The sequence below is a fragment of the Schistocerca cancellata genome, chromosome 2 (assembly GCF_023864275.1).
Source record: "Schistocerca cancellata isolate TAMUIC-IGC-003103 chromosome 2, iqSchCanc2.1, whole genome shotgun sequence".
NCBI lineage: Eukaryota > Metazoa > Arthropoda > Insecta > Orthoptera > Acrididae > Schistocerca > Schistocerca cancellata.
Genome location: NC_064627.1, coordinates 553,241,654 through 553,256,554, shown reverse-complemented (window position 1 = coordinate 553,256,554; position 14,901 = coordinate 553,241,654). Strand labels below are relative to the sequence as shown.

Genomic DNA, 14,901 nt, shown 5'->3' with positions numbered 1-14,901 from the left:
TCAGACTTGCAATCGAGACACAAGAACCCATTACTTTGAGGACTATGACTCTATAAATACTTCCGTTTGCTGATAAGAAATGTGCGAATAAATTATGAGCACCCACTGTACTGCGCATTAAGGCTCTAGCTACTGTTTTTATTCGACTGTTAACAGGGAAGCCAACAGTCGAGTGTCGATGCCTTACGCTCACCTGACTGAAGGTTTGACTCCATGAAAACTTGCTTGGCCTTTAGTATGCGAAAGTGACTGTTTTCCGAAATTCATCAAGAGCCGTCGTGAGCAACACGTTGGGCACTCACAACTTCTTCGCACGTCTGATATTACGTATCGACCTATTTGTTGAGACTCCATGCTCAATACAAAGGGCTGCTGTATCTGGCCTGTGTGTCTCATATTAACGAACTGCCTTTCCACACTACGTCTCATTGATCATGGTCTATGAATCCTAGTAGTAAATTAAAAAAAACTACTGCTATAGCATCTTTTGGCAGATTGAAGGTGCCTTCTGGATGACGCCAACTGGGTGAGTACCCGAAAAATGTTCAAGATTTTCCTACAGTGGTAAGATTTAAAATCACACGACGTTGTCTGTTACTAGCGTCTACCAAGACTGCCTCAACTTGAGCAATCTCTCTGGCAAAGGTGGATGCGGATTCGGCTTAGCCGTGGTTCCTGTTTACATACACTACGATTTTGAGCCAGGATAAGTCAAAAATCGAACCAAAAGGACCATTACAGCGATCACGCGAATAAAGAAAACACCTTCGTGCTGTTCGTAGATTTACGCCGCAATCACCAAGGAGATTTTTTTCAGTCAATGCGCACGAAGTTACTTAGTAGCCATACCCATCTCGACTGTAAAGTTATTGTCAGTAGCCACAGAAAAATAAGATAATATAGGAAAGTAGGGGGAGGGGAATGTGAAGATTGGACTCGATTGTCTAGCTGCATCTACATGGATACTCTGGAAATCATATTTAAGTGCCTGGCGGAGGGTTCATCGAACCACCTTCACAATTCTCTACTTTTCCAGTCTCGTATAGCGCGTGGAAAGAATGAACACATATATTTCCGTACGAGCTCTGATTTCCTTATTTTATCGTGGTGATCGTTCCTCCCTATGTAGGTCGGTGTCAACAAAATATTTTCGCATTAGGAGGAGAAAGTTTCTGATTGGAATTTCGTGAGAAGATTCCATCCCAACGAAAAACGCCTTTCTTTTAATGATTTCCAGCCCAAACCCTGTATCATTTCTGTGACACTTTCTCTCATATTTCGCGATAATACAAAACGTGCTGCCTTTCTTTGAACTTTTTCGATGTACTCTGTCACTCCTGTCTGGTAAACATCCCACATGGCGCAGCAGTATTCTAAAAGTGGACGGAGAAGCATAGCGTACGCAGTCTTCTTAGTAGGTCTGTTACATTTTCTAAGTGTCCTGCCAATAATACGTAGTCTTTGGTTAGCCTTCCCCACAACATTTTCTATGCGTTCCTTCCAATTTTAGTTGTTCGTAATTGTAATACGTAGGTATTTAGTTGAATTTAGGGCTTTTAGATTAGACTGATTTATCGTGTAACCGAAGCTGAACGAGTTCCTTTTAGCACTCATGTGCATGTCCTCACACTTTTCGTTATTTAGGGTCAACTGCCACTTTTCGTACCATACAGACGTCTTTTCTAAACCGTTTTGCAGTTTGTCCTGATCTTCTGATGACTTTATTAGTCGATAAACGACAGCGTCATCTACAAACAACCGAAGACGTCTGCTCAGATTGTCTTCCAAATCGTTTATATAGATAAGGAAAAGCAAAGGGCCTATAACAATACCTTGGGGAACGACAGAAATCACTTCTGTTTTACTCGATGACTTTCTGTCAGTTACTACGAACTGTGACCTCTTTGACAGGAAATCACAAATCCAGTCACATAACTGAAGTTACTTGTTCCTTTTTGATTGTTATCTTGTAACCTAACAATAGCTGTGAATTTCGTGTCACAGCATAAATTTAAAAGATACTACATGTGCAATCTCAATTCTGTTTTTCATTATTTGTTTTGCGGATCTTCTTCACCCATGCTTCACGCTACAGCCCGATGGCTGCAGTAACATGTTCACATGGTATTTATCACTTTTCTTTCATCCAGTCTGATTCCTTATCCAAGTGGGCAGAATACACAGTCACTGAACGCTGTTTATTTCAGCTGTGGTCAGCTAGCCATGTACATGTCCTTCATACTTTATCATGTGTATGGCAGTAAACGTCTACCATAACTGTTCATATCTGCCATCTTATTAGTTCTCGAGACTGGCATAAGATTAACAATACGATTCCAAGAACATACTAAAGGCACGAAAGCTACAAAGTTAACTTTCTGCTAAAGTACAAACATCATCAATAATAATATGAATCTCCTCCACCGTGCTCAAAAAGGCAAGCTAAAGAATGTTCTTGAGGAGATTTAAATTTACAGTTACCTCCGAAAAAAGAGCCCAACAGTTTACTCACAGAGCAATCGGGTTTAACGTAAAAGCTTTTTACTACTTGTTTAATCATTTTCTTTGGAAGTACTCGATTTTGTTACATGTTTTTGTAAATGATTGATTTTTTTATCTTTATCTTTATCTATTGTTCTATTCATTGTATTGCGACATCCTGGATTATTACATCCATAGAATGTATTCAGTCATTTACTATTTTTACTTTCCTGCCATCTGCAACATCTAACATACCATCGTCGCGCAGCAGCACTACGGCCCAATGTAACTTTGGTCGCTTAGCGTCTGACGCCAGCCTCGTCCACGACCCACGAGGAACTTCGCTGGCTTTTTCACAGTACCGAAACGCATTCTGCATCTACATCTACATCTACATTTATACTCCGCAAGCCACCCAACGGTGTGTGGCGGAGGGAACTTTACGTGCCACTGTCATTACCTCCCTTTCCTGTTTCAGTCGCGTATGGTTCGCGGGAAGAACGACTGCCGGAAAGCCTCCGTGCGCGCTCGAATCTCTCTAATTTTACATTCGTGAGCTCCTCGGGAGGTATAAGTAGGGGGAAGCAATATATTCGGTACCTCATCCAAAAACGCACCCTTTCGAAACCTGGACAGCAAGTTACACCGTGATGGAGAGTCTGCCACTTGAGTTTGCTAAACATCTCAGTAACGCTATCACGCTTACCAAATAACCCTGTGACGAAACGCGGCGCTCTTCTTTGGATCTTCTCTATCTCCTCTGTCAACCCGACCTGTTACGGATCCCACACTGATGAGCACTACTCAAGTATAGGTCAAACGAGTGTTTCGTAAGCCACCTCCTTTGTTGATGGACTACATTTTCTAAGGACTCTCCCAATGAATCTCAACCTGGCACCCGCCTTACCAACAATTAATTTTATATGATCATTCCACTTCCACCGCACGCATACTCCCAGATATTTTACAGAAGTAAGTGCTACCAATGTTTGTTCCGCTATCATATAATCATACAATAAAGGATCCTTCTTTCTATGTATTCGCAATACATTACATTTGTCTATGTTAAGGGTCAGTTGCCACTCCCTGCACCAAGTGCCTATCCGCTGCAGATCTTCCTGCATTTCGTTGCAACTTTCTAATGCCGCTACTTCTCTGTATACTACAGCATCATCCGCGAAAAGACGCATGGAACTTCCGACACTATCTACTAGGTCATTTATATATATTGTGAAAAGCAATGGTCCCGTAACACTCCCCTGTGGCACGCCAGAGTACTTTAACGTCTGTAGACGTCTCTCCATTGAGAACAACATGCTGTGTTCTGTTTGCTAAAAACTCTTCAATCCAGCCACACAGCTGGTCTGATATTCCGTAGGGTCTTACTTTGTTTATCAGGCGACAGTGCGGAACTGTATCGAACGCCTTCCGGAAGTCAAGGAAAATGGCATATACCTGGGAGCCTGTGTCTAATATTTTCTGGGTCTCATGAACAAATAAAGCGAGTTGGGTCTCACACGATCTCTGTTTCCGGAATCCAGTTGATTCCTACAGGGTAGATCGTGCGCGTTTCCAGAAATGACATGATACGCGAGCAAAAAACATGTTCCAAAATTCTACAACAGGTCGACGCTGAAAATGCTCTTAACGAATGTCATTCTTATGATATTGAAAGTGATGTTTCCATAGAGGAACTGAAGGCAGGCAAGAAACATTACTCGACATTCTGGTTGTTAATAAATACCCGTCAGAGAATCCTGAGCTGATCCGTAGTGGCCACAGCTTCTCTATTCACCGTTACTAAAGTAACAGCAGCCAGTTAATATTTTTCTCACCATTACATGGTACGCTTGTTGTAGTTGTTTAACGCGCACATTCCGTATCTGTCTCCATTCTGCCCCGCTCCGCCGTCCCCCCGCCTCTTTTTTTCTGCCTGTTCATCATATTCATCAGTTATTTAGTCCCTATAGCATACTACTCTGTGCCAATATCCATTTTTACTACATTTCGGCCTATATATTCTTATACTTTTAATCTTAGAGTATAAAGTAATATAAGATTTATTTGCTCAAAGTATCTTTGTGTATTTCATTATGCTTGTATTTTTGTGTAGATATGCAGCTGTAGAAGGTCACATTCTTTGGAGAAACAGTCTATAAGCTCTCCCAGTTATTATTGTGTGGATCATCTATGTAACCTTAAGTTATCTGAGAATGGCATAGAAAGCCGATTAATAAAGAAATATAAAATAAATATTGTTGTGGAATATCAATACCGCGTATTTAAGTTTTTAACAAATACTCTTATGTATTACTTTACGTTAAATAAATGACAAATCACGTATTCAAACCGAACTGTAAGAGCTTCCGTTGCCACATATGAATATACAGGCAGCTCAGAAGAGCTTGCAACGATGTTGCAGGTTAGGTTGTGCTGACAAATAACTATTAAGAAAATGAAATTCCAAATGATGCGCCGTTTCCGAGTTAATTGGTGTTGAATTTAGCCAGTTGAGTGCAAAAATTCAAGCGTCCCGCCGGTGACGGTGTTCTCAAACGTGTTCTCCATTTGGTTTCCTAAAACCGAACAAGAGAGCGATACAACAATTCAACATGGAACGGTAAACAGGATCGAACCCGAGCTAAACGCAAATCAGTATCGTGCGCTATGCTATCAACTGACACTAACTGTACCTGGCACGCTCCTTGAATTTGCACGCAGCAACCTGATTGGCTAGCTTCAATGCTAATCAAATCGGCAACAGAGCAACGTATCGAATTTTTTCTGAACAATTATTTCTCTACATATCCTACCATGGAACACCCTTAAAAATTTTTCAAATGCTTGGACCGCCCTGTAGAACGACAAACTACAGTGATTAGTCTTCCGATAAGAGACTCAATGAAACGCTGAGTCCCAGCATATTTTGACACAATTATCAGCCAAATAATTGATAGCACTTTTAAATTTCATGCAGTGTATTTAGATTTTGTTTGTTTGTTAATGTAATTTAATCATATATATCCCTGTATAGCAGATCTTACTTCTAGGGCTACTGACAATGGCTTAACAGTCGAAATGAGTATAGCCACTAAATAATTTTGTGCGCATTGAGAATAAACTTTTTAGGGATTATGGCACAAGTCTCCGAGCTATTCCTTCTGGACAACGAAACCAGGCTAAATACCCGAAAAATATTAAAGATAAAACTGTCGTCATACCGAGTCCATGTTGAGGTTGTTATGAGATGAGGAAGCTTTCAGATTTAGTCAATGACGAGAAGTTAGCGATATGGAAACTATCGTATTTCGTGAAATTTCAGTTACTGGTATACACTATATTTCCAGAACTAGTCAGTCGAATTACTTGAATCGCGAGCATTGTTTCCTGACTTGTTTTTCCTTCGGGTATAGGTGTGTGTGCTGTCCTTAGCGTAAGTTAGATTAAGTAGTGAGTCAGCTTATGGACCTATGACCTCATCAATTTTGGTCCCATAAGACCTTACCACAACTTTCCAAAAAAATTCCTACCTTGTTTCTTTTCCTCATTGAAAGCTTCACATCTTTTCTTAGTACTTAACACGATTGTTACACAACGCTCGGGTTGTTTGGTTGGCTGCTCTCAGTGAAGATCGCATAAATTCACTGAGAAACTGTGGGGAAAGTTCCACGCAGACAAGGTAGTGGTTTCCAAACGTATTGTATGAATATATAAAAAAGCCACCGAAAATGTTTCTCTCTTAAATATAAACGGAACCTATATAGGACGAACAGATATTATTTAAAGCAGAAACAGAGCTCAGAAGCAGATCCTTGACATTAACGTGAACGTGATGGCTCTGAGCACTATGGGACTTAACTTCTGAGATCATCAGTCCCCTAGAATTTAGAACTACTTAAACCTAAGGGCATCACACACATCCATGCCCGAGGCAGGATTCGAACGTGCGACCGTAGCGGTCGCCCTGTTCCAGACTGAAGCGCCTTGAACCGCTCGGCCACACCGGCCGGCGTGAACGTGATGTATATGAGAAGAATATATAATGGCCTGTGTATATTTTTGTTGCCTTGATGCGAAAAATGTATTCAAATAATCATGTAAGTACGGAATGAATTGTCATTAAAATTACTTTTTTCAGAATTTGATTTTTAATTCCTCCCTATGTGTTGAAATTAAATCTTCACGAAGATTAACACTTAGTATGTGTTCCTACAGCATTGTATTTGCCTACTTTATTGAATATGATATTGCATTATTTATCTAAATAATTTTCAGTATTCGTTAATTAACATCGTTATACTTTCCCCTACGCTATATGGTCACAAAAAAAATGTAAAAGAAGAAAGATGCACATACAGGGCTTATAACATCTGAAGTAGCTTGACATTGAAGCAGCGCTAAAGGGTTCAATGACATTTTCACTCTGAGTAATTACCCTCCACCCACGCTAGAAATAAACAGACAGGCCAACGACCGTACTGCAGCCCATCTGATTACCTATAGTGGTCGCGAGCTGGAGATAAATGTTGTCCGATAAGGTGCAGTCCACTGACCCACATCGGGCCGGGCCGAGGCCACACTTAATCTGACGTAGGCGTGAGACTGATACGCTGAAGTCAGTTCCTGAACTCGCATATCGCCGGTCACATTCCCAGAATTTATTTTATTGTTGCGTATAACATTTTACGAAAACCATAAAATAACTTACGCTCTCCACAAGACACAATTTCTTATCCAAAAGCAAAATTCGGGAAGATTAGAGAATTTGTATTCCCTTTCGACCTGATCAAGCGGATGGCACGTATTAACGAGAACGAGAAGTGCCAGGAAGCAGATTGCGGAAGAAAATGTCGAAAGGAAAACAGATCACTGCAGCACATACTGGGGATCACTGAAAGTGTATTTCATCGCGTTAGTTCTGTCAACTTAAAGGATGGCTATTCCAAGTGGCTCCTATGAGCATCAATAGCGTCAAGTTGTTTTAAAAGCCATCTTCGTATCCAGCGCTGTATTTAGAATGTGTAGGTCCCTAGGCTGGATCTGTGGTGCAGCCCGTTACAGGGGAAAAATAGCATTTTAGAACTACAGTAAATGCCTGTAATGCAGATTTTAAGGTTCATCATGTTATTGTATAAAATTTTGCTATAAAATCTGTGATTTAATCGACTGACACTGCTAGCTAGGGCATAGCCACCTACGGTAAACTAACATACGCAAACAAGCGACAAACGTCGGCAAGGCCTTGCATATCAGCAACACTGACTGGCAACTACCAGCTGCTATTAGAGCCGACCAACAGGCCACAGCAAGGGACACCGACGAGCTCGCCCACTGACGCACAAACAAACCGCCAACATTACCTTACACTGTGCATCCGATATATGACCTATCGGACACAAAAACGATACTAAACCTAACTGTTAGAGGTTGCTGACGCTGAACGAGGACTCTACACCAGCACCCAGCGCCAGCCTCCGAGCAACTCAACCGCACAACGACAAGGTATCGACATTCATAATACCCACTACTAACAAAGCCTATCCTTGCACGACCTATCGCAGGCAGCAAGACATCCTTTACTGTTCTTACCACCCGACCAAACTACCGCAGAGGTTTTTTTCCCTTGGCTATTTCCTTGGCACTTTTTTTTCCTCTGCCCTTCAAACCGCTACCCTGCGTTCGATTTCGACCCAATCTATCTCCAGATGAGCGCGTATTAATGGTTATCCTTAACCAGACTTACGCAAACATCGCCGTATGCAGAGATGGCAGTAGACCTATTGTGTTGGCCATCTTGCCGGTGTGGGCGTGGAGGGGCTCCACCTCTTGTGTAAAAAATTGTGTCAAACTGACAAGATGAAAAAAATGAAATAAATAAAATTATTAAGGCAATCGACACCACTGCTATCAATTAGTAACAGGAAACACTGTCTACCAAGAGTATGTCCCTACGAGGTAGCAAGATTTAACGACTTCATAATATGAGAAAGCCGCTCAAACGGCATTTCCACCCTAATTTTTTATGTCTAACATGGAGGTGTTGATTAGAAATTGACGCTTACAAACATCAGTGTTAAGTTTGTGTTGTTGCGTGACGAGCAGGGAATGAAAGGAAAAGAGACGGTGGAATTTCATGTCATAATGTACTTTACATCCCTAGAATAACAGCTAGTGAATCATGTCATGTACGTATCTAGATTAAACAGGTGTCTAGATCAATTATTATTGCTTTCTCTGACTTAAGCTTACTGCAACACCTCTCATGGGTGCATAAACACCCCGTGCGGATTAAATTCCAAGTCTATATAGAAGAGTTGATCACAACTTTCGAACGACATCGGCAGCTGTTCAGTTTTGCTTCGGAGTACACTTTCAAGATGGAGGCGCTGCAGCACTGCAGCAACGCCCATATAGTGACCACCAGGTTGTATACATGGCCACTCTGCGATGCCTCTTTAGATAGCGCATGTGATAGTGTTTCATCATTCTAGAGTCTCCAATCAATAGAGTTTTTCACATCTGAGCGGTCAGACAGGCATTAATTTTGTCACCCTTGGTTTACGTCCGCGGAAGGCAATGACAGTTTTTATCTATGTCTGATGAGTTCATAAGACACTTATGTTCTACTGTTGTTGTTGAACATGTTACCAAAAATTTGGTATGTATTTTATTTATCTCCCTAATTTCTAGCATTCTGACCAGAATCTTCCACGTAGACGTATCGAATCAGATTCATGTCACTGCCGCTTTCGATCACCACTTACAGTACGTACTATGTATAATGAGGAAGTAGTATAGTACGCTTTTCAACTGATGGAATTCCTTTTTGTGTGGCGCTGCGATGAGATTGAGTGGTGTATGATGTCTGTGTACTTTATTTAACCGCAGTGACGAGCATTACTCGAAAGTTATTCAATAAGTTATCGGTAGGGTAGACGCAAAATAAAGTCTGTAAACGAGTAGTCACAGTTAACCTGCTTAGTTGACGCAAAGTAATGAAGACAAGTTATCTTGTACGATCTCTGCCTTGCAGCGATCACGAACTTATTAAACACCGTAATCCTTAGCACCCTTCAGGCAATGTATACAAGTATTTCACGTAACGGTATCACACGTGTTTCACATTTTACACTCATTATCATTTATATATATGAGACTTTGATATGAATGTTAAGTATGAAACATCTCTGATAAATGAAATAAACATATAAAATGTAACCAAGACTTTGAAAATGGTGTTGTTCAATAAGAAAAGAAGAATAAACCGTTCGTATTTAGAGCTTGCGCACGTGTGTTACAATGTTTTTCAATGGATCTGCACTATACTGGTTAAAAAAGAGCACAATTTCATTTCACCACTCGTCTACAGCAACGAAAAATAAAAGCTTGAAACTGCAAGCTTTTACGAAGGGGGCTGATGGTAACGCCACTGAAAGCCATAAAAAATAAAAACAAATTTCATTTTTAACTCTTTCTTTTTTAGTACTCTTGCACAAATAGAAAGTCTAAAATTGAGGTAATTCCATTTACGTCTCCATATTAGATACAGTAATACTCGCTCGAAAAGTGCTTTCATCATTTCATTATGTCATTTATCTTTGAAGTCACTTCTGGAGCAAATAATAGAAAATAAGCGATTCTACCGAAATAGCACCTATCACGCAGGCAAACTGGGTACGAGTTCATGTTGGGTGAGCAGCGGATAATCAGGAAGCCGCGTCGTCCTTGCTACTATTTTAACCCGTGGAGTGATTTCAAGGGTCAAGTTTAACTACATAATTCCCACACACTGGAAGGTCTAAAGCATAACAATGGAAACGATGCTGCTGCCAACCTTCAGAGAGAACTTCTATTCGTGTCTCACAGTTCGATGTATCGGTCACAGCGCTGCAACAATGTCAACAGTGCCTACTTCTAATATCTACGTACTTACAAGAGAAGTTCTCTTTTTTATTGACTAGTACAACTTGTATCGTATAACACTTCCAAACATTATCCAGATCTGGCATATTTCGACCACACTGTGCAACTAGAAATCTCTGAATAGTGTAGGCCCTACTGTCAGAGGTACCGCAAACGTAACATATGAAATGATCACATGTCGAATTTTCATGCTAGCTATACAACACAAATACATCACCACTAAGGAAAGGATCATGGTCACAAGGGTGTGAACTTCAGAGCCGACTGTTTGAAGGATGGCGCGTTGATATAAGTCGAAAGGCTGCAGTGTCCTCTAAACATTAGATCTCACTTGTTATCTGGCATAACACGGAGAGATCTATATGTGTGGAACACTCGTGAGTTGCAGTTTACTTCAATGGACAGCAGCGTAGCATCAGACAAATAATGTATCGTTCCAGAAGTAGTGCTACAGAAGAACACGCTTTTTAGTGATCGTAGCTGCTCTGCACAGTTTGTTTTCATGTTTACATGAGCCTGAAAGGCAAGTGACAGCTGACGGAATCCTGGGAACGTGAATCCTAGGAACGTCAGAGAGATAGTGTATCACTCTGGGCGCGCAGGCAGCCCGTAGCTCCAGTGGCGCAATCGGTTAGCGCACGGTACTTATAAGGCAGTAGCCGTGAGCAATGCCGGGGTTGTGAGTTCGAGCCTCACCTGGAGCATCGTTTTATACTTCTCTGTGCTGCTACGGGTGCTTGGTTGATGCGGAATAGGACAGCCGCGTCGCGATATGTGTGGAAATGAGCAAGGTGGAAACAACGACGCGTAGGTATGGACAAAAAATCCGCTGAACTGTCAAAGTGAAAAAATTAGAATACATATTTTCTACAGTGACATCATCATAAAGTGAAGATTTTACACGTCTTATATCGTCACATCTTGTAATTCAATAAATTTTATTAGTTGTCACATACATTTGAAGCATAGAACAAAAAATTAAGTGAAAAAATACGCAATTTAAAAGAAAATTATTCCAAAAAAGTAGGAAACTAAATTTAGCACACATTTCAAATGTTCGAGTTAAAAATTTGCTTTATTGCAAATTTGTAATTTTATGTCATTACATGAGTTGTTGGAAACAATGTTGTCGCATATTTCTTGACAAAGTATCTTTGTGGCACAATAAATGCTTTAATCTAAATTCTTTATTAGTTAACAGTAACTATTCACTTGTTACTAAAGTCTGTATTTCTACAATAAAGTTATCATACATTTTTCATCAAGTTTTACTGATTCAAATAAGTACGACTCAGGACAAAACTTTTTACATATATATTCAATTTTCTGAAAACAAACAACACAAAACATATTATTTTATTGCTAGATATTAGTGCCAATCATTTGGACAGTAACTAGTCAACAACTCCGTTAGCGTCTTTCGTAATAGCGCTATGAAAACCTCATTACAAGAAATACATACAAAAATCATAATGTTATATGTCAAATATACTATTTTACGTGTTAATGATTAATAACCATTAGTTTAGTCTTCTTCATTTTACCTACGCACAGTAAATCCTGAATGTCTTACTACACTTCATATCTTATTGTTTGTTGTTTCAGTAGTGTTATGTTCGTAATTGTGGTATCAACGTTCGATACCACACTTGTTAGGGGTTGCAGTTATCGACCGCGGTCCGTACTAGTATCACTGGACCCGTGAGTCGATACTAGCGCCGCTCTGAGGCTTACAAGACATCTCCAGCGTCGGCTCGTCCTTTCTTGCACAGAACAAGAAAAAAGAGAAACGCAACTCCCTTGTTAAAAGTGGGAAACACAGACAAACAATAGCACCTCAAGTGGTATGGAGATGAACTAAAATATGAAAACATTGCGGGTTGCATCCCCCCCTAGTTTACTTCCGTTGTAGGTTTTTATTTTTATTTTAATTCTATTACCTTATTTTTCTGGGCGTGCACTGTAATTATTTTGGCTGGCATCATAATAAAATAATTGAAAGACTAAGTAGGTCTATGAACATGTAAAAGCTCCAGCATGTTTTATGGCTCGTAAGAACTAGATGCAACACCTGAAACTGAGAGTAAGACGAAACAAGCTTGTGGTGTAAATAATTGAAACAAAAGAAAAATAACATTGTAGCAGCTAAACTGGACTACAAATATTTCTGAATAATGTCATAATTTTTATGTCATACAAGCTGCTAGATCAATGGAGAAAAAAAGCCTATTATTAAGAGAATAAGCAGCAGTTAAAGAGGTTCAATTAAGAAATATTTATCACAGTATTAATTAATGAAGAATTCTAAAATTTGTTACAACTATGTTTCAGGACTATAAGTTCTGAGTAACTGCCCAGCAAACTTGCACTACTGGCCATTAATTTCTTAAAAAGGTTCCTACATCTTACTACTGTAAATGCTTCAACACAAAAAAAACATCAATACTAAGAACCAAAAGCAGGAAAGGTGGATAAAAACAGTGAAATTAAAACAAAACTTACTTTTTATTTCTCAAGCACACAAGAAAAATTTTCTTTTAACTGTTATAAAGCTTTAAACCGTTTTTTGAATTTGTCTTTAACAATATCAAGTCTTTTATTACTGATGATTTATTTCCAATCTTTCACATACTTGTAAATGAATAGAGGTACACATTGTCTTAAAATATACTGTTCAGAAAAATGGGCTTTGCAAAATGTTATTTCCTCTGGAAACTTAAACAGTGAATAGAATGTACTCTCGTATTCTACAATTGTTCCTGGTGTCCACATTTATCTAAGAATGCATACAACTGACTATGAACATTTGCCACAAAGGACATTAAGCTGTCACTAGCAGCATCATATTCTTTGAAACTTGTACATAAATGATGCTCTGTGGGTGTTGGTGAGAACAGAGTTGTTTTACAGTCACTACAGTTGGTTTCAGGTGTTACACCCATTGTTCATAGAATGTAACCAGCTACATATGCTAGTGCTTGTCTGTCATTTCTTACATCAGCCCCACCACTAACAGCAGCAGCTTCATTATCAGCAAGAGCACAATATAAAGCACATTGATCCATAATGGAATGGTCTGTTGTGGAGTCAAGAAAGTTGCCTTAAATTACTTAATGGCATGCATCTATCATCCTCACAAACACCTAGTGACTTTGTAGGTAAGGACATGTTGTTGACTATAACTGTTTTCAATGCTGCTTTGAACTGAAAGCAAGTTGGGTTGGTGTTTGCAACATCATGCTGCCTCACACAACAAAATACATTCTCCACTGGGTCTTGATTGAAAGCCCTCATGCTTAAAAAATTAAAGCCATTTTTTTTAAATCTGTTCCAAATGAACATTAGTGATCTTATTGTAGTTTGCTACCCACTTATGAAACTGAACATATTTGTCTTATCTCCCTCTGTGCCTAGCTCCAACACTTTCCAATTTTCCATTTCTTTTAACAGACTGTACCGCATTTCAATATGTGGTGACTCTGCAGAGAGGGCACACTTATAAGACTTGCCATCTTGTGGATAACAATAGGAACTGTTCAGTGAATCAAATAAACAATTCATCTTTTCAACAAATTCTGCAGTGTATATTGCCTCAGCAGGTAAGATATTAAATGTCACATAAGTTTCAATAACTGCAGCAACTGTATGACTAAGCTGGGCTGCAGTTACCTTGACCTTCATTTTAGTAAAAGAATCCTTTAATTCAAAATGATTCCTATGTAGTTTTGGCAATGTCTTAAACATCTTCTGCTGATCCAGAAGAAAAGCCCTGTGAATATATTCAAAACTGGCCTCTTTTTTAAACCCAATCTATATTTTATTTCCTAGAAGAGCATTTCTAGTATTTTTTAATAGATGTGGGACATCATAAATGACTGCAATAGGTTCATCTCTGACTACAAAATGAAATGGACTGGACTCAGCAGATTTCTCACAGCAGAGATCCTTCAGTGCTCTCTGGTTACACCCTGGTCACAAACTGTACAAACTACCTTTAGTTCTATTTCTTGCAATTGCCTTATGACATAGGTAATAAGACTTTTTAAAGGAATACTTGAAACTGAGTTGTGAGTGAAATAATAAGCAGCAACCTGCTTCCAGCTTTTATGTGTGCCTCTGACCATGAAAACTAATGCATGATTTGCGTGAACATTTGATCTCCCTAAATGCCCTAAATCTTGAAACCCTGAAATTTCTTGTTTGTTTGCATTATAATACACCCCTTTTTCTAAAGACATTTCATCAAACAACAAAGCACAATATTTGCCACTGTTGTTCATTACTTCAACTTCTGCTTTCATTACATTCATGTTCAAAGTATTCAATCCTGGTTCAAAAGGCATAGAAGACAACAGACATTTCAGATACCTCACAGAACGAAGATAAAAATGAACTGACAAATATTTGTATAGGAGGGGACTTCATTTGTATAAGGATAAAGCAAATAGTTTTTCCTCGTTTGTCCATCACCTTGCATTTGCTGATCGATGAGCATTT

At 39.4% G+C, this 14,901-nt stretch overlaps 1 non-coding gene across 1 annotated transcript; it reads left to right on the top strand.

Moving 5' to 3' along the window:
* The first annotated feature begins 11,016 nt into the window (after positions 1 to 11,016).
* Trnai-uau (transfer RNA isoleucine (anticodon UAU)) lies at positions 11,017 to 11,108 on the top strand. The gene is given in 2 exon segments: positions 11,017 to 11,054; positions 11,073 to 11,108. It is a non-coding gene; the product is annotated as a tRNA-Ile (tRNA).
* Positions 11,109 to 14,901: the final 3,793 nt, after the last annotated feature.